At 39.2% G+C, this 25,942-nt stretch overlaps 1 protein-coding gene across 15 annotated transcripts in view; it reads left to right on the plus strand.

Moving 5' to 3' along the window:
• The window catches only part of rbfox3a (RNA binding fox-1 homolog 3a), a 1,578,835-nt gene that overhangs the window by 1,333,280 nt on the left and 219,613 nt on the right, over positions 1-25,942 (plus strand). The gene's annotated exons all lie outside the window — the stretch shown is intronic.

Raw genomic sequence — 25,942 nt, forward strand, 5'->3', positions numbered from 1 at the left:
GCGCACAAAGGAATTTAAACTGTGCACAAAAGTTTGTCACCCTCTACCTCGTTGGCATCTTAAGTACCTTTCACGATCATACACAATCACATTTCTTTTTCCCGATTTCTGGTGTGGACAGTGCTGACAACGTGAAATTTATGATGATTTGTTTGCAGATTCTAGAATGGGCTTATTTGTACTGCTTTTATTGAAGAAATTATTGATTCACTCTGTCTTTTAAACAATAAACAACAAACTGGACCTGGTAGATAATTATCCTGAGAATAGCTTCATGTTTACTTCCACTTAAGAATTCAGTACGCACATATTGTCACTGGGCAAAAAATTGCATGCACAAGAATTTTGTGCACACTGGTCGTTACAAATTAGAGGGAACATTGCCGCTGTCTACTCCTTGCATTGTTGCAATGAAATGTGACATACAGTATGTAAACTGGCATTGTAGTCCAATTACACTCAGCTAAACTAGCAATGTTTTAGCAACTTTTTCCATTATCACTCCTTCTTAAGTTCTTAACATCTTTCAGATGTGAAGTTTTAGAGCAGGTGGTTCCTAAGGACAGCACTCCTTGGAGACAGCTGGTCAAACCTAATCTGGGGTACATATGCTATCAGCAGCATGCCTGTGAGATGATACTTTGAGGAGAATCGTGTGTTGTTTCAGACATCCCTGACAGTGAGCTACTTTTTAAATGACCACTGAATTTGCTTGGTATGAAGCAGATGTACATCTGTTTAGAGATATAACAGGGTCAAACTGAATCATTTAAGATTCCCTTTCGGGGCCAGGAGTGAGTACATTATAAGTACACAGGCCTGTACTCTGGTTGCTGTGAAACCAGCATCACTCCACTAGAATCTCAATTAGTTAACATAAACTTACTCTTTTATATTTGAACTTCATGGTTCAAGGGGTTCCATCTTGTATAATCCTTGCATGTTAAAATAACTAATGAATAATATTTATGGCTCAGCCTATTTAATCATTTTTACACAACCAAATAAGCATAAAAGAGCAGATAATTTTTTATTATTATTATAAATTATCTGTAGTAAAACTTACTTTGTAACAAAACATTTAATATGCACTTCTATCTTTGAGTGGATTCAAGCCATGGAAAAATAAGACGTACGAGGGGTGATTGATAAGTTCGTGGCCTAATGTAGAAGGAGTCAATATTAGAAACCTAGCATATTTATCTTTCAACATAGTCCTCGCCTACTTTTACACACTTAGTCCAGTGGTCGTGATCATACGGATCTTGGACCTCCAGAAAGTGTCCACAGCAGGGGTGATTGATAAGTTTGTGGCCTAAGGTAGAAGGAGATGAGTTATACAGCTCTCGTTACATGCACGTGCAGTTCAACTCTTTGAGTGATTATGCAGAAAGTTTGAAGTTAATAACTTATCTCCTTCTACCTTAGGCCACGAACTTATCAATCACTCCTCATATATCAGTTAAATCTGCCTGTCTAGGTACCATATCCGATGCGGACGTTGGTGACCATGGTTTTCCATATAGACCTATCCTTCGTTCTTTAGATGACTTCCATTTCCTCGATGTGTAACCACCTGGCTATGCTTTTGATGTACATAAGCTGAGGTCTTCCTCTAGGTTTGCTCCCCTCAATCTTTCCAGAGAGTATGAGTTTTTCTAGCTCATCTTTCCGCATGATGTGTCCTAGGAATCTGAGTTGTCTTTCTCTTATTGTTGGTATGAGGGATCGAACTGCTTGTGTTCTTCTGAGAACTTTTTCATTTGATATGTGTGTGGCCTATGATATTTTTAACATTCTCCTTTAGAACCATAATTCAGCTGCTTCTAGTCTCTTTTCCATTGCTGGAGAAATGGTCCAGCATTCACTTCCATAAGTCAGGACAGAATAAATGTAGCACTGCAATATTCTGTTTTTAGTGTACGTGCTCATCTTTCTGTCTGTTAATATGGTCTTCATTTTTTGGAAAGCTTCTTTCGCCATTGCTATTCTGTATTTGATATCTGCATCGCACCTGCCATTACTTATTATTAGGCTGCCAAGATATCTGAATTTGTTGACTTGTTTGATGTTTGTATTTAAGTTAAGTAAGCTGATCATTTAACAATGTTGCAAAAAAACACCATTTTTTCATTGAATTGTCTCAACAGAACTACCCAGATCTGATATATGCATAAAGCATATATTTAGAACATATTAAATTTTTTTGTACATTGAATCATATATAGCGGAACTTGGCCAGCAAAAGGACAAAATATTATTCCATATTTTTTCATATTTTGTATCAAACCTTATCTCAGAGTTTCTAGCTCTTCAATTGGGGCAGCACAGTAGCATTGCGGTTAGCGCAGTGCTTTACAGTGCCAATGATAGGAGTTCAATTCCCACCACTGTCTGTAGGGGAGTTGCACGTTCTCCCCATGACTGCATATGTTTCCTGTGGGTGCTCTGGTTTCCTCCCACATTCCAATAACATACAGGTTAGGGTTAATAAATTGTTGGCATCAGAAACATGGCAACACTTGCAGGCTACCCCGGCTCGTTCTTGGACTATGTTGGTTGTTGATGTGTAACAACTCATTTCACTGCATGTTTTGATGTACATGTGACAAATGAAACAGATCTTTATCTTTATCTTTGTGGAATATTGTGGTGGTGAGGTGAAAGTACAAAATACTCCTTTGTAGCATTGGAGAATATAGTTTCTATATTTAATTCTTCCATTATAATCACATTTCACTAATCCAGGTAAAAGTGAAAGTTGTCATTCCGTGGCTAAAAGTAGCCCCATTTTATAGATGTAACTGCATCATGGCAGCACTAATTTTAAGTAGGCCGTTTCATGTGCAAGTGCTTTTTCTAGCTTGCTACACCTGAACCTGTACCCTTTATTTCTTCAAGGTCTAACAAATGGGTTATGAACTGATGATATAGTTGTCAATACTGCAGGTGCATTGTGCAGTCTAAAATAGAGTATGTTTCTATCTTGGCACTTCCTGCTCTTCCTCCAACTTTCATGCATAACTTTCATTTTATCCCCCACAAGTTTAACAAATCAGTGCTGCCTTCTTCTCAATTATATTCATTTTCCTTATTTCAAATCAAACATGTTAAATAATGCAATAGAAAATAGTAATAGAATACCAATTTAAAATAATTTCATGTATTTTATTGTGAAAATAAAAGAAGAATTTAATTTTATGTTTAAATTTTAAGGAGACTTAAAATCAGAAAAATTCGACAAAGTTATAATAGATCTTTTAATGCTGCTTCCTTTGGGACCAATGAAAGATTGTTACAAAGGAAAGTGTTAGATAAATTATTTTTTACATGACTGTTCACAAGGTACACTGTAGACTGGAGATTAGAGTTTTCACAAGTTGATGAGTTTGGAGGAAACTAGGAGGACGAATGTGAAGGTATGGAGATAAAATTTCAAGATCGAAATATCATAATGCAAGCAATAATGAGAAATGAATGAATTTCCAGTGGATGGAAATTAAATATTAAGTCATCACGATCAGTAAACATTTTCTTATTGCAGTACTCCTTTCCTCAAAAGGTTAGCAGCTCAGACAATGCTCACCTGACAGATGATACCTGCTCTTTGCTTTTTCTTCTGGAATAATTCCTGGTGACATGAACATAGGCTTCACTGCATATCAGTATGTTAGTGCCCAAATTATCTTCTACAGGGCAAAAAACTTTTAAACTAATTTACTTCAGGAAAATGTATCCCATCTGCACTAAGCGATGGTAACCAGAGACTCTGAGGTGCTTCATGTCAATTGGATTTAAACAAAAGGAAAAAAATCAAAATAAAATATTTTAAATCTATTCTTTAGTAGTGATACATAACAAGCTCAGAACAGAAACCCTGTGTGTCAACATGATAAATTGGAATAGCTCACAAAGTTAATAGCAATTTCGATTTAATAGGGTCATTAACCCTATCAGATCAAATGCAGTCAATTCTAAATAGTAGTAACTTATATAATTTGATAGGGTATAAGAAAATGTTGCTAACCCTTGAAACTTTATTCCACTAGCCTCCAATCACCATGGATTTGGTTAACTGCCCTCTCTCAAGCAATTAAAGGGCCACTGATTCCTGTGTTTGTGTCCAGAAGGAAAATGTGAAGCAAATAACAAGTCAAAATCCTTTCACACTTTTTTTGCAGGAAGACGGTTGATCGGGCACAATCTTTTTCCTTTTCAGACTAAATACGAAAAATTCAGAAAAATCTTGTACCTCAGTTTATAAAGGATGTTTGTGTTATTTGGTTACAATTCTGAAAAAAAACTGCTTACAGCAATATCTTTGGCCAATATAAGACAATTACATTAAAACTGCCTCTAGACTGTATTAACCTATACGGTCAGTAGCAATTTAATTCTGGTTCCTAGCATTATTTTATATTGAATTTACATTGCCCTGTTGCCATGTTTTGAGGCGCTCCTCTCTACTAAGGAACTAAGGTTTAGGTGGAACTGAGGACTTGTCCGTCATCTGTAACACCTCTTTGTAACAATTTCATAAACAATGATATCCTACAAATCTAAAACAAGTTCTTCGGAGTAAAGCGTAAGAAATGAATGTGAAATTCTGGTGTTTAAATTGATAAGCAGTTTCTCTGGTATTTGGGGACTACCTTACTAGTTCTGTGCCTTCGCAAGCATTTGCCACACTCCTGTGCCGTTTGGAAGGTTTCTTTTGTTGTTAATCCATTCAGTGAGTGCGTACCCTCATTATACATTGGATTTCTTGCACCAGTAGCTGCAGTAATAGGGAAAAGATGTTTTATTTATTCATTGTATTCATTTTAAAGCAGTGTTTTGGTCCAGTAGCCCAGTTCAGAGGTAGTGAATCTCACCCATCCAAATCCATGTTTCACAAAATATGCTCATTCTTGCTGCTTTTTGTCAGCTTCTCCCTTTTCTCCTGGAGGTGATATTTTCTTGTTACATGTCGGTACATCTCCATCTAGTATCCCAACTCAGTATCGTCCCATTGAGAGCAGCATAATTCAAGTGACAGTTAAACAGTCTTCAGACTTTACATAAAATAAGTTTTGATTTCGATTTGAACTAGGCTGTTCAAAAATTCATATTGTCTTAATTGGAAGCTCAAGTTGAACAGTTGGAGCACAAGTAGGAGGTGTTTTTATTCAATAGTTGAGACTCCAGATGTATATTCAATGTTAAGCTGTACAGGGTGATCTTTGTCTACACCCCTCCAAGTGGACTCTTAGGCAAATAGTTGCATTTCTCCCAGATTACCAGGGCAATGGCCAGAAATACTAATATCTTTAATATTACTAAGCCTATTTCTTTTTGTAGTTAGTTTAAAACAATGCAGACCAGTCTGTGTAATGTGCCTCTGTATGACCACTTGTTTGCCTTGTGCTCTGATACATTGTATGAGACATGATCAGCCTTTAATTACATGTTCTAATTTCTCCAAACATTTTCATGTTGCCAGTTAATGCCAGGGTTAAATTGTAGCACAATACTAAATAGACAATTAGAAGCATAGTGACAGAGTGGTTAAGCTGTTGGACCAGAATCTGGGACATTAGTTTAGAGGTGGAGGTTTAAATTCCCTCCATGGCAAGAGTGGAATTTCATTATACAATAAATAAACCTGGAGGTAAAAGGAGTGGATCAAGATTGATTCAGTTCATCAGTAAAAACTCATCTAGTTCATTAATATCCTTAAGGGAAGAAATTTGCCACCAATACCCAGTCTGACCTCAGTATTACACTGGGTTCACAGTGTGGTTTTCTGTTAATTCACTCCTCGGTTAAGGGGCAAGAGGGAATTCACATTTAATATCTCCATGCTGTTGATGCCAGATTCCTGTGAATGAATAATAAAAAAAATAAATTATTCCAGCTTATTTAGTTTCATATTGTTCAAATTATCAATTCAAATCCAGAGCCTAGAGACAAAAGACATATTGTCTCATTCAGTAATTAGCTTAGCTAACAATTTCCCATTGGGTTAGAAAGCAAATACAAGTATGGATTAAATGTGATTTTACTGCTAAACCTCTACTAAAAGGAGAAAATTGGATTTTTTAGCCATTGAATAAAGACCTACACTAAATTTAATGGCCAATACAATAGGCAAAACTTCACGTCAGATCTTACAATTACTCTGGAGAACTTATTAGAAATGTAGTACCAAAGTCAGATTATAACAAGATTACACTGAAATTTCTGGGAAGTTTTATTGCTGGAACGCTATAAATTAATGACTACTTGTGGTTACTTGAGGTCATCATTGGAAGCTAATATAAAACGTAATATTTTGTATCTCTTTGGAATAACTGATAGTTTGATACTACACATCCTTTCAGTAGTGGTCAAACTGCTGAAACTGCCTGAACAAAATCTCTTCTATGTCGAATGTTCTTTTCTTAAATTATGGTTGACAGTATTTTAAAGAAGCTTTGAGAAAGGTTATTCAGACTTTCATTGATGTCATGACCTGCCAGCAGTTTAATCCAATCTTGATGTATTTTTGATTTATTACCTCTTCGGAACTTAAGGAAATAACCAGAATGCCACAGGGTTGACTGAAAAATGCCTTCAAGTGCCTTACATGACAAAACGAATAAACAACTTAAAACAGGCCAGTTGACACAGCCTACTTCTTCCGTGATGTCTCTCTGTACTGACTTGAGGGCACATGTGGTGGACAACCACAGCCTGCATGGCTATATCCCCAGAGAGCTTTGGGAAGGTGAAGGAAAGAGTGAATGCTCATTTATTACATCCCTTGCCTTAATCTCACCTTCTGGCACTGAAGTAATAGAAACACCCGACCTGGTGACTCTATGCAATCAGCTGGCAACAGGGAGGTCACTTAATCTGGGAGAACCCAGGTCACAGCAGATCCCTGGTACCTCCAAAGCCATCCAGAACACAAGGTTTAAAGGCATTCCCACAACTTTTGCCCTCTGGGATTAAGACAGCAGTCTTCAAAGCAGGCATGATTACTCACACATTGGGACAGATGATCCTCAGACTTTTCTGTAGAATTGAAAAGGCATGTGGCTAAATTCAGAGTCAATTAGGGATGGTCAACAAATGTTGTCCTTTCCAGTCACACCCATATTCTTGAATGAATAATTTAAAAATGTTTATAGCTAACAGTCAAAGAAATGGGAGCAATGTTACAGAACCATGTTAATTTTTTTTTGGGTCCACTCACTGTGAAACAAAACTCTCTCCCTGTAGTCTCTCTACACTCACGGCAGTGTGGCTAGGCACAGCCTAAACTCAATCTATAAACTCGGCAATGGTAGCATTGTTTTTGGCAGAATCGCAGATGGCAATAAGAAGGCATGCAGGAGTGAGATAGATCAGCTGTTTGCGTTGTGCCACAACAACAATCTTATACTCAACATCCGTAAGACCAAGGAATTGATTGTGGACTTCAGAATGGGAAAATTGGGAGAACACATGCCAGTTCCTCATCAAGAGGTGAGCAGTGGAAAGGATGAGGAGGTTCACCTTCCTGGGCATCAACATCTCAAAGGATCTACCCTAGGCCCAGTATATTGATGTAACTATGAAGAAGGTATGCCAGCCACCATACTTCATTAATAGTTTAAGGAAATTTGGTATGTCAGCAAAGACTTTAGCAAGTTTCTACAGATGTACTACGGAGAGCATTCTGACTGGTTGCATCATTACCTGGAATGGAGGCTCAATGCACAGGATCGAAAAAAGCTGCAGAGGATTGTCGACTCAGCCATCTTCAACGTGAGCACTAGTCATTCCAGCGTCGAGGACATCTTCTAAAGCCAGTGCCTTGAGGAGATGGCACCCGTCATTGCTACCACCAAGGAGAAAGTACAGGAGCCTGAAGACATGCATTCAGCTTCTTCCCCGCCACCATCAGATTTCTCATCAGCTTCTGGAACACCGCCTCTATTGCTCTATTTTGCACTTTTTATTTATTTATTATTATGTTTCTTCTTGTAACCTATAGTAATTCTTTTATGTATTCCACTGTGCTACTGCTGCAGAAAAACAAAATGTTAAGTTGTATGTCGGTGATAATATACATGATTATGATCCTGAAATGTACATAACACATAAATTTCTACTGTTTTGAAACCAGCAGCTGGAATTGTATTACCACACTCTGAGGGACAACGGCTTTATGCACACCTACAGCTCCTTCGCCAAATACCTCACTTCGCTGAGGCTTGCTTCTTTTTTTTTGCCAAGAGTTAGAGTAACACCCTGCAGCCATCAGTCCAGTGCTGGAAACATAACCCTCCCTTAGCCTCACATGCTGAGAAGGCAACCTAACACAGAGGGTCAATGGAAAGGAAGGATGGGTAGAAGCAAATAATAGGATCATAAGTAATTAGCTTCCACAGCCAGGTTGTCATGATCTGGGATGAAGATCAAACAAATTAAATCAATTCATAAATCCACATTGTTACATGCATAAACTCTTGTGCACCATGGAATTCTGTTGCATCAACGAAGTAACTCGTAATCAAAATGTGCAATGTGCAACCTACGATGACTTCATAAAATATATATGGAAATGTGAATGTAAACCCTTGAATGAACAGTGTATAGATAAAGGTTATTGAACTACAAAAGCTTCAAATGCACATTAAATATTAAATGTTGCGCAAGAAGGAAATGTCATTGAAGTAATCATGCAAAAGTTAGAGATATTGATAAATAATAGTGTTCAAATTCATGTCATCCTGGAGGCATATTGTTGCAACCTATGTAAGTGCATTCCCCCAGGGTACAAGTTCTTATTGTTATTGTTGCTCTTATGTTAGTTCAGAGACACTGTTTTAAAATTATACTAGAATTCACATGGTATTGCTTTCTTTGTATATCTCTCTTGTTCATAACTATATGAGATCTATTTAAAAAAGAAGTAGAATATAGGATAAAAAAATAAAAGCAATGCTGGAATTCAATGCAAAAATGTTGCATTTCAGAGGGATCATCAGCTAAGTCAAAAGGACTTTTTGTTTGGTGTCACCCTTTGTCAGACTAATACATCCATTGAAGAATAAACCACATGAATCTATTTTCTTTCTATCGCATGCTGATAGGAAAATGTATATGTGATGTCTTTTTACCATTTTAATGTTTTATTTAAAAAACATTGAATGGTAAGCTATATCTAGAATGCATGCTTGTTCAAGTGGATGTCGCCATTCCTATTTGGGGGGATGGGGAATTTCAATATGCAGGTAAAGTGGGAAAACTAGGTTGGTGCTAGATCCCAAGAGAGGAAATTGTCGAATGCCTATGAAATGGCATTTTAGAGCAGCTTGTGGTTGAACCCGCTCGGGGAAGAGCAATTCTAGATTGTGTGTTGAATCAGAATTAGAATCAGGTTTAATATCACCATCATATCTTGTGAAATTTGTTGTTTTGCTGTAGTAGTACATTGTAGTACCCAATAATAAAAACTATAAATTACAATAAGAAGTAAATATTAATAATAAATTAAATAAGTAGTGCAAAATGAGAGTGAAAAGTACTGAGGAAATGTTCATGGGTTCATTGTCCATTCAGAAACCTAATAGCGGAAGGGATGTAGAGGGGATACATCGAGTGTGTATCTTTAGGCTCCTCTATCTCCTTGTTTATGGTAGCAATAAGAAAAGAGCATATCCTGGGTGATTCCTTAATGATTTTGGCCACCTTTTTGAGGCATTGACTTTTGAAGGGGTCCTGGATACTGGGGAGGTTACTGCCCTGATGAAGCTGGCTGAATTTACAATTTTCTGCTGCCATACAATTTTCCTCCATACTAGACAGGGATGCAAGCCCTTTGCAGGTGTATTTTGTGGCAGACCAATTCTCCTCAAGCTCTTAATGAAATATGGTCACTGCCATGCCTTCATTGTAATTGCATCAATTGTTGTGAGACGAACCAGATTTGATTTGGGAGTTTAAGGTAAAGGAACCCTTAGGAGACAGTGGTCGTGTAATATGATAGAATTCACTCTGCAGTTTAAGAGAGAGAAGATGAAGTCAGATGTGTCAGTATTACAGTGGAGTAAAGGGATTTACAGAGGCATGAGAGAGGAGCTGGCCAAATTTGATCGGAAGGGGTCAGTAGCAGGGATGATGGCAGAACGGCAATCGCATATAATAGAGAACATTGAACTTTGAAAAATTAGTGGGAAGTTAGAGAACTGGGAAGCTTTTCAAAACCAACAGAAGGCAACAAAGAAGCTAAAAGGAGAGAAAAATTGAAATATAGAAGTAAGTGAGTCAATATTATTATAGAGGATAACAAAGGTTTTTGCAAATATATAAAGAGTAAAAGCGACGCTGACGCTAGCCCCTGAGGCCTGAGTCGATGTAGTAGTAGTAAAAGTAAAGTGAAAGTGGATATCAAGCTACTGGAAAATGATGCTGGAGAGGTAGTAATGCATGACAAAGAAATGGAGGAAGAACTTATTAAGTATTTTGTGTTAGTCTTCACTGTGAAAGGCAGTAGCAGTATGCCAGAAATTCGGGATTGTCAGGGGGCAGAAATGAGTGTATTTGCTATTAATAAGAAGAATGTGCTTGGGAAACTGGAAGGTCTAAAGGTAGATAAGTCACCATGACCAGATGGACTACACCACAGGTACTCTGAAAGAGGCATTAGAAATGATCTTTCATGAATCACTAGATACATGAATGGTTCTGGAGGACAGCAAAATTGTAAAGTCACTCCACTCTTTAATAAGGGAGAGAGGCAGAAGAAAAGAAATTATAGGCCAGTTAGCTTGACTTCAGTGATAGACAAGATGTTGGACTCAATTATTAAGGATGACGATGATATTTCAGGGTACTTGGAGATACATGATAAAATAGGACAAGGCCAGCATGGTTTTCCCTCAAGGGGAAATCTTGCATGACAAATCTGCTTGAATATTTTTTGAGGAAAAACAGGCAAGATAGACAAAGGAGAGCTAGTGGATGTTGCTTATTTGAATTTTCAGAAGGCCGTAAACAAAGTGCTGTACATGAGGCTGCTGAACATGATAAGAACCCATGGTATTATAGGGAAGATATGAGCATGGATAGAAAATTGCCTGACTGGCAGGAGGCAGAGAGTGGGAATAAAGTAGGCCTTTTCTGGCTGGCTGCCAGTAACTACTAGTGCTCTGCAGGGACTGCTTCTTTTTACATTATATATCAATGATTTGGATAACAGAATTGATGGCTTTGTAGCCAAGATTATGGATGATATGAAGATAGCTGGAGGGACAGGTAGTGTGGAGAAGACAGGGAGTCTGTAGTAGCACTTGGGTAGATTTGGAGAATAGGTAAAGAAGTGGCAGATGGAATATAGTGCAGGGAAATTGATAGAAGCAGTAAAGGCATAGACTATTTTCTAGACGATGAGGAAATTCAAAAATCAGAGTGCAAAGAGATTTTTAAGTCTTCGTGTAGATTAGATTAGATTATGAGGACAGTCAGTCCTCGTTTATTGTCATTTAGAAATGCATGCATTAAAAAATGATACAATGTCCCTCCGGTATGATATCACAGAAAAACAAGACAGACTAAGACTAAAACTGACAAAAACCACATAATTATAACATATAGTTACAACAGTGCAAAGCAATACCGTAATTTGATAAGAGCAGACCATGGGCATGGTAAAAAAAAGTCTCAAAGTCCCGAGAGCCCCAACATCTCACGCAGACGGTAGAAGGGAGAAACTCACCCTGCCATGAGCTTCCAGTGCCGCAAACTTGCAGATGCAGCATCCTGGAAGCACCCGACCACATTCCGACTCTGAGTCTGTCCGAAAACTTCGATCCTCCGACCACCCCTCCGAAACTGAGCACCAAGCACCATCTCTGCTGAGCGCTTCGACCCCACCCCGGCCGCCGAGCAACAGGCAAAGCCGAGGATTCGGGGCCTTCCCCTCCGGAGGTTTAAGATCACACAGTAGTGGCGGCAGCGAAACAGGCATTTCAGAAGTTTCACCAGATGTTCCTTCGTGCTCTCACGTCTGCCTCCATCAAATCAGAATTGTGCACAGCATCCTACTTGACAGATAACAGATATTCATCACCGGGGAGGCCGCACGCACTGCGTCGCACCGCCATCTTCTCCTCCTCCTCTTGATTTCTGGTAGATTATGGTAGATTATGATAGATTCCCTAATAGTTAACTTGCAAGTTGAGTCAGTGGTAAAAAAGGCAAATGCAATGTTAGTATTCATTTAGACGAGGACTTGAATATAAGAGCAAGGATGCCCTGATGAGGCTTTGTAAAGCATTGGTCAGACCAAACTTGAAGTATTATGAGCAGTTTTCGGCCCATTATCTAAGAAAAGATACAGTATACTGGTATTGGCGAGGGTCCGGAGGAGGCTCACAAGAATGTTTGAGGCTCTGGGCTTGTAGTCATTGGAATTTAGAAGAATGAGGGCAGATCTCATTGAAACCTACCAAATATCGGAAGGTCTGGATAGAGTGGATGTGCAGAGGATGTCAAAGGTTACAGGGAAAAGGCAGGAAAATGGGAATGAGAGGGATAATAAATCAGAGATGATGGAATGAACAAGCAGCACTCACAACATGCGGGAGGAACTCAGCAGCCTCCAGCATGTTGTGAGTGTTGCTTTGACCCCAGCATCTGCAGATTATTTTGTGTTTACGAATGAACAAGCAGACTTGATGGGCTGAATGGCCTAATTGTTTTTTTTTGTCTTATGTCTTATTTGGTAAGTGAGTTGACTATTTTGGAGTTAATACAATAGTGTATCATTTATGATGCTAACCCATAGGTCTGACAATAAAATAATTGAGTAGGGGAGCAGAATGACTGAACTTGTGTATTAAATTGTGACCCACCATACATGCATATTTACGAATATGCTCAGTGACCACTTTATTAGGTACACCTATTCACTTGCTCATTAATGCAAATATCTAATCAGCATAAAAGCATGCAGACAGTGTCAAGAGGTTCAGTTGTTGCTCAAGCCAAATATCAGAATGTGGTAGAAATGCGCTCCATGTTACTTTGACCGAGGAATGATTGTAGGTGCCAAACAGATGGTCTGAATATCTCAGGAGACTCAAGTAACCACATGTTACAACAGGGGTGCGCAGAAGAGCATCCCTGAATGCACAACAGGTTGAACCTTGAAGTGAATGGGCAACAGCAGCTGAAGGCCGCGGGCACTGCTCCTAATAAAGTGGCCACTGAGTGTATGCCCCCTGCAGGAATCGTGCATGCAGGTGTTGTGCAGAAATCTGGTGGCAACTCAAAGGTTGAGTCAGGTTTCCAGCATAGAATGAAAGATTTAACACGCTGCTGAAAGTGGGGGGAGAAAACTAATGGACTGTGGAAATCTGGTCTTTCATTTGTCACTCAGGAAGCATGGTTTCTGAGGATATTTCATGGTCAAGTAGGTATTATTATCCCACGATAGCTGTAAAATCTTCCCAACTGCGGTGAAACCTCAATTAGATGTCTAGGGTACAATGAAATTCCCCTATTTCCATGGTGGGAATTTGGACTGGGGGTAATGTCCCTTTGCTGCCGACTCAAGGAGCAGAACTAAAGGCAGAGCATCAGATGATCTGAGAAAGGATCAGAAGATGAATGCGAGCAAACTGTGGGCCAGGTGTGTGGTGCACAGAAGATTGAACAAACACAGTGGTCCAAAAATGATGGATGATACGAACAAAGGTGAGGCACAGATGGTTTCCTGCTGAAGGGTTTACTTTGGTTTTCAGCATTTGTAAATCAAAAGGATTGAATCTGAGTTGCAGCAGACTGTCTTGAAACAGGTAAATATGTGATAATGTTGAAAATCTTTATGGAAAAGAAAGGCTTTAAGAATGGTGTGGGTGTAGTGGTTGTAGTGAGGAGGAAAATAAGATAAATAGAATGTTGCAATGGAGAATAGGAGGTGCAGTCGAAAAATATAATTTTGAGTTAGGTATTGAAAGCAAGTAGCAAAGAGAAGCAGCAGGAAAGAGAGTTAATGTTTTAGGTTGACAATCCTTCTGATGACCTGAAACATTTGCTCTGTTTCTCTTTTGGCAAAGCACTTGCAGTATTTTCTACCATTAATTCATTTATTTTTATTGCAAATGAGTAATGTTCAGAGGGATCTAGGCCTTCCACTGTGAGGAGTAATTGATGGCTCTGAACCAGCACTTGCTGAAACTTAGAAGAATGAGGGGGGATCTCATTAAGGCCTACCAAATATTGAAAGGCTGAGATCTAGGATTCCCAACCTGGGTCTGTGGACCCATTGCTTAATAGTACAGCCCATTGGCATAAAAACGGTTGGGAACATCTAGACAGAGTCGACATGGGAAGGATGTTTCCAGTAGTGGGTGCAACCTCAGAATTCAAGGATGTCCCTTTAGAAGAGAGATGTGGAGGGATTTTTCTAGTCAGAGGATGATGAATCTATGGAACTCATTGTTACAGACAGCTGTGGAATGTAGTCATTGGACATCCTTAAAAGCAGAGGTTGTCAGGTTCTTGATTAGTAAGGGTGTTAAAGGTTGCAGGGAGCAGGCAGGAGAATGGGGTTGAAAGTGTTAATAAGTTAGCCACAACAGAATAGCAGAGCAGACTCGATGGGCCAAATGGCCTAATTCAGCTCCTATGTCTATTGTCTTATGCATAGATCACAATAAGTTAGCAGGAAGATGCAACAGGTAGTTAAGAAGACAAATGTCATGTTGACATTTATTGCACAGAGATTGGAGTTAAGACTTTGTTACATTGAGGTTGCAGTTAGAATACTGTACCCACTTTAATTCTTTTATCTAAAAAGTAGCAAAGGGCGTGTATCCATTCTGTGTTGCTCTTTGACTTTTGCTCTAGTAGGTAGTAGTTCTGAAGGAGATTCACCAGGCTGATCCCTGGGATGAGAGACACAAGAGTGTTCAGGATTAAAAACACAAAATAATCTGCAGCTGCTGGGGTCAAAGCAACACTCACAACATGCTGGAGGAACTCAGCAGGTCGGGCAGCATCCGTGGAAACGATCAGTCGATGTTTCGGGCCGGAACCCAGTGTTCAGGATTGTATTCCTTGGAGTTTTGAAGAATCAAGGGGTAACCTCATTCAAACATTTAAATTCATAAGAGAGTTTGAAAGGACAGACGTTAAAATGCTTCAGCTAGTGGAGAAGTCACAAACAATGGAATATAGCTACTAAATAAAGAATTGGCCATTTCACACGGGGGTGTTTAGAATTTCTTTTTTCAGAGGGGAGTGAATTGCTGGAATTCAAGAGTGGTGGAGATTTGATCATTAGCTATATTAAAGGTGGAGATGGATAAATGTTTGAAAAATTGAGGGTTCTGGGGAACAGGATAGAAGTGAAGTTAAGGCCACCATAGATCAGTCCTGATCATACTGAATGGCATGATAAGCTTTAGGAGCCTGGTGGCGTATTCCTGTTTCTATTTCTTTTTTTGTATTCATGTGTTCTTACTTCAGATTTCCAGCAATGACACTTTGTTTAATACTGAGAAAATTGTGAAGGATAGGGGACTGATGCACGATCCATTAGCGACCAGTATTGGAGCCAGAAAGAGGAGTAAACCTGTAATTCTGAAGCAGTGACTATGAACATGAGCTTATCGGGGATCTAAGCGCAAGGCAATATCCTTTGCGGACATCTATCTATGGAGCTAGGCGTACAAGAATATATGCAACAACTTTCCGTATATCTCAGACTCGAATATGCAATGAAATTATCTGTTCAGCAGATAATTCTTTGTGGATGCATTTGGATATGTGACAAGTCTATTATAATAAACACACACATGTTTTGATGTTCATTACAACACACTATATACACTGATATTCATTTTTAATATGCGTCTATACATACCTCATGTTGTTCGGAATACATGTATACGAATAAAGCAGCTTTGTAAATGGATAGACAAACCTTGCCAGTATCCTGCCTATTAAGTGATAAATTGGTTAAATAGCTTTGTTTGCCAGCAAATTAGGACTAACAGTGATAGCACCGCAGTGTACACTGATGTGAACATTAAACAGGTTTGCATGAAGGAGTGCATTATTTCCAACTTTTATCTCCACGATACCCTTTAATTGTTGAAACCGTGACAGTAGTTTTGCACCATGTATTCATAAATCTTTAAAGAATGTGTAATTTTCTTATGGATGAGAGACAAATTTCACGTGATCAGAACGTAGTTGTCATGATGTTTGTCAATAGTCTGTGGTTATGAAAAGCAGAACATACCAGCAAGTGCTTTGTGTCATCCTTGTAAACTATATGATTCAACTCTTAATGGGGTAAATGATTTCTGTATTATCTCGGGTAATGGTTGCAGAAGGTATAGAAATTGCTTTACAGCCAGCACTATCATTTTTTTTAGGAAAACAGATAAATTCAAGGATAGCTGGGGAATGTATAATTAATGGATAAAGGATTTTAGGCTACATCCTGGATAATTAAAAAAAATAATTCTCCTGACAAAATTTGAGCTTCTACGTAACATTTAATAACAAAGTGCCCATTATTATTGAAAGGTGAATTATAACAATTTGTTTAAATCTTAGTTGGTAATATCATGTGCTCAAAATTTCAACAGAAGCACCCTTTCAATGCTTTCTTTTCTCCTGCTATTTAAGTTCAGTAAAATGAAAGAATTTATCGACATCTACTTACTTTATGTAGCTTTTAAATTAAGGGAAGCTGGTCAGACCCCTTGATCACCTTTATGCAAATATAATGTACCTAATTTACTTCTACTTATCATATTGCAACATAAATCAAAATGGACCAATGATATGTTAAATATCAAATGATTATTTTTCCCTTTGTAATCTATCTTGTTAGGTATCTTTCTGGTGGAGAAAATAATAAAGGAAAATATTAAAATTCAAACTGTAATAAAAACAGAAAATGCTGGAAATATTTCACAGTTCTGATCTGAGATCATGGATCTGAAATGTTCACCCCATTTGTCTCTCCCCAGACCCTCCCTGGCCTGCTCAGTATTCCACCAGTTTTATTTTGAATTCAGTTTTCTGGGATCTGCAGTTTATTTTGCTCTTCAAAGATCAGAACGACACTCATGATCATTGGTAAATAATTATCAAATGCCCATTAGTTCAAATCTACATCTCTGCAGAGTAGAAATCCTGCTTTAATACTCATAGCATTGAGTATTGAATTTAAATTCGCCATTTTCCCAAAGCAAAATAATTTGATATAGCAACACTCCAAGCCAAAATGTTTTATCACTGAATTGATGGTGTAATCTGACCTCAATACTTTATTTCTATACAGATGGACTTGGTCTGTTGTTTTTATTACATGGACACTTCTGAAGCAGAACTATCTGAATATTGCTTCATTGCATCTGATTTAAGTTGAAAATGAAAGCAACAACAAGTGGCCTTGGGTATCTGCACTGCCTATATGAGGAGGAATTACTATGGTTTACATGGCTGGAATCTATGCTCTGGTCCTTCCAATAAACTTTTTCTAACTTAGAAGGATGGTGATAGGAAATGCTGGAGGAACAGTTATTTACATCATTTCTCTGGGATCTCGCTCTGATTTATGACAGAGTGTCTCCGACTTAACTTGTATCAACTGTCCAGTTTAAAACTATCATTCCAAGTTCAAGAAGCAGCTCTTGACTCTGTTCTGGCCGTACAAACATTTGTTCTGAATAAATTATTTCTGAATATTCTGTACTTTGAAGATTCCATTGAACTTTAAACTAAATTTTGCTGCATCTAACACACACACACACACACACACACACACACACACACACACACAGAAATATATATATATATGTTTATAATAAATATTTAAATAAATTGTGCAAAAAGAAATCAAAAAATAGTGAGGTAGTGTGTAGTGTTCATGGGTTGGTGGGTTGGTTCATTGTCCATTCAGAAATCTGATGGCAGAAGGGAAAGTGGCTCTTTCTAAAAAGTTGAGTGTGTGTCTTCAGGCTCCTGTAGGTGGTGGTAGCAATGAGAAGAGGGCACGTTCTGGATAATGGGAGTCCTTAGTGATGGATGTTGGGCACGTAGCCAAGTGGTTAAGGCGTTCATCTAGTGATTTGAAGGTCGCTAGCTCGAGCCTCAGCTGTGGCAGCGTGTTTGTGTCCTTGAGCAGAACACTTAATCACACATTGCTCTAGTGTCTGTGCGAGGAGTGGCGCCCCACACAGACTTCCAGTCTGCGCCTTGTAAGGCATGAAAATGCCTGACACAGGCCTCTCATGGTCTGAGTCGATGTTCCCTCTCCCCTTCAATGATGGATGGCCGCCTTTTGAAAATGTCCCCGATACTGGGGAGGCTAGTGCCTGTGATGGATCTGGCAGAGTTTGCTACCTTCTGCAGTTTTTGCCGATCTTGAGCAGTGGCTGCTCTATACCAGAAGGTAATGCAGCCAGTTAGAACGCTCAGTCAGGAACATCAACGGAGACTGATGCTTTGCGAGGGTTCACCCTCTTGAAAGATACACATGGAAGCTAATACTCTCTGAATAAGTTGTTGCAAGGTCTGTGGGCTCCAGGCTACACAAGATTTCATTCCATGTGATTATTAACAATCAAAATTACAAATTCATATTTGTATGTTTTAGTGTCAACAGTTAAATATTTAAAGATTAATGTGTGGATTAAAGTACAAGAGGAATTTTAGATGAAAATCTTCAAGGGAGTAAGACAAAAGGTATATCAGAGATGGGTGGTGCAACAGAACCATGGAATGATTTAGGAGACGCTTAATGTTATTGTTATTGAGCTTCAACTTTAAACATTTTAAAATAAAAGTTGTTCTACATTAATCCTGTAGATTCAGACTTGCTAATTCAATATTTGTGGAATATGATTGTACTGGAATTTGACATTATTCATTTATAATGCATAATCCAGAAAGCATGTGGTGTTTTATGGCAAGTCTGTGCTAAAACTTACTTATGTCAAGCACACTCTCAGTTTTACCTTCAGTCACTGAATATACTCACAGGCAAAGTTTAAGCTAAGAATTTCAGGTGAGTGGTAGGAGGGAATGCAATCAAGCAATTCAATGTCTTTAAAGACATAAATTAATTAGCTTTAATACCTCTAGGTTGTAAAAATAAGACCTCAAACATTATACAAGCTTTGCACACTGCTGTGTGTCATATATTAGCATTTTTAGAGGCTGTGGATTCTTATCCAAAATTCTTATCCAAAACACCATTTCAAAATTGCTGATGTGTTGGAGAAGCAGTTTCTTGATCTGCATGCAGTGTATTAAATGGTTTATGGTCCACGAATATTGAATTAAATTATGTTGATTGTGTATTATATAGGCAATAATGATGGATGTCTGTGAATGATTTGCACAGCTCTAATCTAATGAAGGAGGTTCAGGTGACATCATAAAGATAAACAGTGGATTATATTCATAATTGGAATTTCAAAATTAGATTACAGCCATTAAATCACTCCTTTATCTGTTTTTTTTTTAGAAATTATGTTATTTTGCTGATCTTGATTTATCTTAACTTGGTAATCCCCTTTTGGACAAAAAGGGTATGGCCTCATTTTTGTTGGAAAGCATATATGCAATACATGAAAAATATAAACCAAACACCAAAAACCAGGTATTTTTAATCAGGAATCCTATTTTCCATCTCTACAGAGGCACTGGTGAATATCAGCAGGCAAGACAAGTTAAGTACTTGGATTTTGATTCCTAACCTATGCAGCTCCTTCTGCACCCTACTTTATATGGAATTTGGCAAACATCCTCTATTATGATCTTATATTCTACCTTTGGGAGCTAGGTTAATTGGCTTTTGCCATACAATGAAGATTTTATTCCGTATCAGCATATATTGCATGCAGAAGACCCCTATACCAAGTCTTGTTAGCCGATGATCTTTCAGCTTGGTGATGCTCTGAAAAGTAGCTCAGAGTAACAGACGAATGTATTAGTAAAAATGTAAAGGCAGCTTTCCCTTCTCCAAGCAATGCTTTGTGACTCTAACTTATCAATACTTTGTGACATTTTGTAATTCTAACATGGACTCCGTACGGCGCGCAGAAAGTTTTTACAGTGAATTTGAGGCATGTTTTGCTCATAATCGTTTATAGTTGAAGTCTTAAACTTGATAGGGAATGTTAGAAAAGACATTTATAAGAGAATTGTGTAAACTTCACAGCACAAAAATAATCAGATGGTCCATTATGCTCAACAAAATCCTTCTTCCACTGTCCAGCCTAACCTTTTCATAACATTATTTTGTTTCCTTCTTCCTTGTGTTTACCTGGCTTTCCACTGAATGCAGCTATACAGCTTGCCTTCGCTGCTCACTGTGCTACTGACTTCCAGAAGCCAAAGGATACCGAGAGCAGTTTCCCTTGCATTCTGATTTGATATTTTAGTGGCTTCCTATTTGGAACAGATCTGCAAGATGTAAAACCCATTCATATTCTCAGTGACCTTCTTCAGGTTGTCTCTCAAACTTCCCTTTCATGGAGAAAAGACTGCAAGCTAATCCAGATGAAGGGTTTCGATCCGACTGTCAATTTCCCTTCATAGATGCTGCCTGACCCCCTGAATTGCTCCGGCACTGTCTGCATAGCTCCAGATTCCAGCATCTGAATTCTCTTGTGTCTCACAACCAATCCAGTCCATGCTGATGGTGGCATCCTAGTGTCAAACTAGTAAGTTGATTTCTCCAGTGCTTCTGAATCTTTTGCATAATGGTGAATTGAGTATAGGGAGTTACAATGATAGAGATTTTTTTGGCTGCTACGATTGCTTTATCTGTGTTTGACTCCCTGGTGAATGAAAATAACTTGCCCAGATTTTATGCTTTGCCAGATGCAATCACATTTTCTAAAAAAAAAACTGTTGCCTGTTTATTTCTCCCTTGATCCCACCCTCTGATTTTGCCTTTATATGCAATTGACATTCGCTGATGGTTTACAAGTCATGTATGCTTCCTTGGCCCTAAGCACTTATCTCAAACATAGGCTGAGAAATGAACACACTTTTGTACTGCTTTTGAAAAGAGTTGTCAGTTCTGCCATCCTTAATAACAATCACCAAAAACAGAAGATTTCAAGCGTGCATCCTGTTATAAAACAGGACTCTTGCCATTTTCTGTTCAAAATGTGTTATAAGTCTGGGAACTCTAGAATCCAACAATGCTAAAGTTAGGTTTAAAGCACCACATTTGTAAGTTACATCTTAAATACCAAAATCTGCTTCTATCTTTTGTTCAGTCATGAAAGTCAGCTGAATACATTTCTTAACAGAAAAATGCATTAGCAGTCAATAGATAATGATATGGACTTTCTTTTTAGTGATAATGATATGTTTTTTGATGAAGTACAAAGACATATAGAATTAAATTAAAGGGACAAAAATGATATTACTTTTCTTCAAACAAACCATTCTTTCCCTTTCAGGTTAGTTTCATACACTCCAATTCAACTGAAGCAAAGATCACTGTGACTGTGATTTGGAAGTAACACTCAGTAAATTTGTTACTGAAATATGAGTGAACTACATATCAAAGAGAAGTGTATGAGCATATTCAAAAAGTACATAGCAAATATATTTTTATTAAATGGAAATACTGTTATACTTAGCTTCCTAAATAAATCAGTCAAAATAATGGGACAGAAGTTCAAAGCTGCCTTTATTTAAAATAAACAGAATTTGCATGGCTTAGAAACTTTTGGGTTCAATGGTTAATTCATTAATAATATATTTCAGGAAATCGTGAAGGGGGGCCCTTATTCTTTAATTAAAGTTGATAAAGTTTAATTAACCCAGCATGCAATTTGCCTATGCAAATATTTCTGAAGAATCACATTCTGGTTAAGAATGCTTAGGGCTAAGCTGTCAACAGGAGATACGTTCCATTTGCCATCACTGACGTTGCTGTGCTGGATTGGATACTGGGCTGGGAGCAGGGTTAATCTAAGAATGAGGCAGCAATCCAGCTGATAGCTCTTCATCGATTCTGTGCTGTCTGCTATGGTCTGGTCAGAACACGTGACAGGTCGTAACAACTTTGAATTTTTAAATCTACTGAAAATTTAAAAATATTGTAACTGGCATTATAGGTAATGTTCTGTGCCAACAGGTGGGTAAAAGAAATGAACAAATTAGGTGCCCATGTAAACCTGCTGCACTCTGACCCTTGGTGGAGTGTCCATAAGGGTAGATCCAAATGAACATCAGAATAAGTCACTTTTCTGCACAATAAGAAAACAATGGAAATGTCTAATGTGAATAGTTGTGCTTCTTTGCACAGTTCAGTTTGAGTCTGTTTATGAAATTAGATTCTTAAAGTTCCTTTTGTGAGCCAAACTCTTTTCCTCGTTGCTGGTTGTGAATCCATTAACTGTTACCCCAGTTAAGGAAATAGCACTAGTGCTGGCTACAGAGCCAACTGAGGTCCGGCAGAGACTACAGGCGGTCCACTGTGTGTATCTGGAACTAACCTTGGTGAAGACCACATCCATGCCGGAGCCATCGTTTGGTGTGCTCGCTGCAGGCTTAATACTACCACCATCAGCAGCTGTTATTTGTGCAGAGTCATATGATGGCACACAGAAACTACTGAAGTGAATGCCAGCTGGCTAGTCCTGTGGTACCGTAGGCATGCAACTACCAGAGGGCATCTCTTTATGATGTCCATCAATCTATGCAGAGAATTGTGAGTCCATATGAAAACCTCCCGTAATAAATAGTTTACTCAATATCGATGCATTATGCAGTTTTCATTGTGCATTCTCCAGTCTAAGGTGGTCATTGTCATCTACTGAAAATATCACAACATAGTTAGATGTTTGTTGCCACACTACAATGCAAACAACTGATGTTGCATGTTACTTTCTGCAGAGATCATCTTTTGTATATACAAGAATGCAAACATTCCTTTCAATACATCTGCTGTTATACTGGCTGTGATTCTAAAGCCAAGCTTCTCCACAACGAGATTGAAGACGGCAGCGGTGTGGCAGTGGACGTCAGATTAGATGGCAACCTCTTTGACATCAGGTGGCTTCACGCAACCACCAAACTCTGTAGAGAGCGGGTCCTGGAGCTGCAGTATGCAGACGACTGTGCTCTTGTGGCCCATACTCCGGAGGATCTTCAGACTGTCCTTGCTGTGGCGGTGAGAGTGTACAGCAGGTTGGGGCTGACTGTCAATACCGCCAAGACAGAATGGTTTGCCAGTGGAGTACCAATCTCCCACCCACTCTACCTGCCTTCACTGTTGGTGATGAAAAGCTGTCAGTAGTGCCACCTTTTGAATATCTGGGGAGCATTCTCTCTGAGGATAGCGGCATTGACAACGACATCCAGAGCCGCATTAAACAGGCATTAGCTGCCTTTGGGAGACTTCGGCGTAGAGTCTTTCAGAACAGGACCCTTCGTCCCTCCACAAAGGTCACCGTATACCAAGCGGTCTGTGTCACCACTTTATAGCTGTGAAGCTTGGGTAACCTGCAGCCGTCACATCAAGTCCTTGGAGCGCTTCCACATAGGCTGCCTCCAGCGCATCCTGGGAATTACCTGGCGTGAGCGGGTGCCTCACACTGAAATACTTGTAAAGACCAACTGCAGAAATATTGAGGCCATGATCACCCAGCGTCAGCTGCAGTGGCTGGGGCACGTGATAAGGATGCCCCCATGTCGGCTACCCTGCAGAGTGTTATACAACCAGCTACATCACGGTCGACGCTCAGCTGGAAGGCCGAAGAAGCGCTGTAAGGATCAGATGAAGAATGCTTTAAGGAAGTGCAAGGTCAGACCTGAGGATCTGGAGGAGTTTGCTGCTGACCATATCACTTGGCAACAGCTGCGTAGGGACGGGGTTCATATTCTGGAGATGGAAAGAACAACCAGAAGACAGCAGAAGAGAGCCAGGAGAAATGCAGCCATGGTTGCCCACACTACTACATATACATGTCCCACCTGCAATAGAGCTTGTGGGTCCAGGATGGGACTGTATAGTCATCAAAGATCTCACCGTTAAAGGAGTGGACGTCGTCATCGGTTTTCGATGGACAACGGAAGAAGTAGATTCTAAAGCAAATATGTATTCACAAGCGTGTGTACTTCATCACTGCCTTCTGCTTCATTGCCACTCTTGTGTTTTTCTTATAAATGTCTGCATCCTCACAGTCTATTGTTGGTCTGCGATGTTCCTTTGATGCACGTGGCCAAGGGCCTGATTCAAATGGCAGAGGCCAGCAGCTTGGCCTTCCTCATACAACCTTCATTCAATTTTTCTTTCTGTGAAGAAATGAGACTCATGTCAAAGGGTCTGAAAGCATCATTTTGCTACATAGGCATTGTATTATGATATGACATAATTATGGACAATTAGGATAATTTGCCTGATGAGCAATCCAGTTATCAACCTACTCTCACTTCTCACTCTCGTGCCAAATAGCAATACCATTACTATATGCTGTGATTTATCATGTGTATTTTACTAATGAGTACAGTGAATGTCAGGCTGCTGTTATTAAAACAAAAGTTTTTTTTAAAAATTCCCTTCTTCTCCGCTCTTTTTCTATTCCCCAATCTGGCTTCTTAGCTCTTCTCCCCTGCCCATCACTTCCCCCGGGTGCCCTCTTCCTTCCCTTTCTCCTCTCATCCACTCTCGCCTCCTATCAGATTTCTTCCTCTCCAGCCATTTAACCACCTAGCTTCACCCATCACCTTCTAGCAATCCTCCTTCCCCTCCTCTCACCTTTTTATTCTGGCAACTTCCCCTTCCTTTCCAGTCCCGTAGAAAGGTCTCAGCCTGAAACATCGACTGTTTATTCATTTCCGTAGATGCTGCCTGACCTGCTGAGTTCCTCTAACATTTTGTGTGCATTACTAAGGATTGAGTTCGACAATTAAGTTTAGCAATTAAGTTTTCTCTCTGTGCTATAATCATGTTTGTATCATCCCATGAATAATTACAACACCTTAATGTCACATAGTTTATCTGCCATATCTTCAGGGGATGTCTTTCTGGTGTAGTTCACCCCTGTGCTATAAGTGTGTTTTTTGCCATTCAAGATTCAAGGTTGTTTCATGTCATTTCCAGTACACAAGTGTAAAGGAGAACAAGACAGTTGTAACTCTGGATCTGATGCAGCACAAAAAAACCCACAAATGATAAAGAGCACAATAATAATAAAAAAAATACAGTAAATACAAATACGTAAGATAGCTTACATACATGGATTGTATGTTCATAAAGTGACGCCAGCTGTACATAAGGTGACTGACAGGAAGTAATGAAGTAGTGGTGGAGTTAGTGGGTAGAGTTGTTAATCAGCTTTACTGCTTGGGGAAAGTAACTGTTTTTGAGTCTCAAACATGAGGAAATCTGCAGATGCTGGAAATTCAAGCAACACACATCAAAGTTGCTGGTGAACGCAGCAGGCCAAGCAGCATCTCTAGGAAGAGGTACGGTCGACGTTTCGGGCCGAGACCCTTCATCAGGACTAACTGAAAGAAGGGTTAGTAAGAGATTTGAAAGTGGGAAGGGGAGGGGGAGATCAAAATGATAGAAGAAGACCGGAGGAGGAGGGATGCTGCCAAGAGCTGGACAGTCTTGAGTCTAATGGTTCTGATGTTGATACTATGTAGCCTCCTCCCTGATGAGAGTGGGACAGACAATCCATGGGCGGGATGGGTGGGATCCTTCATGATGTTACCGGCCCTTATTGGGCACCTTTCTGTATACGCGTCCTTGATGGAGGGGAGGCTGGTGCCGGTGGTGCGTTGGGCAGTTTTGGCTACCCATTTTAGAGCCTTCCTGTCTGCCGCGGGGCAATTTCCTTTCCAAGCAGTGATGCAGCTTGTCAGGATGCTCTCTACTTCGTATCTGTAGAATGACATGAGTATGGGTGTATGAAGTCCAGCTCTCTTC

The sequence above is a fragment of the Mobula hypostoma genome, chromosome 22, assembly GCF_963921235.1.
Source record: "Mobula hypostoma chromosome 22, sMobHyp1.1, whole genome shotgun sequence".
Taxonomy (NCBI): Eukaryota; Metazoa; Chordata; class Chondrichthyes; order Myliobatiformes; family Myliobatidae; genus Mobula; species Mobula hypostoma.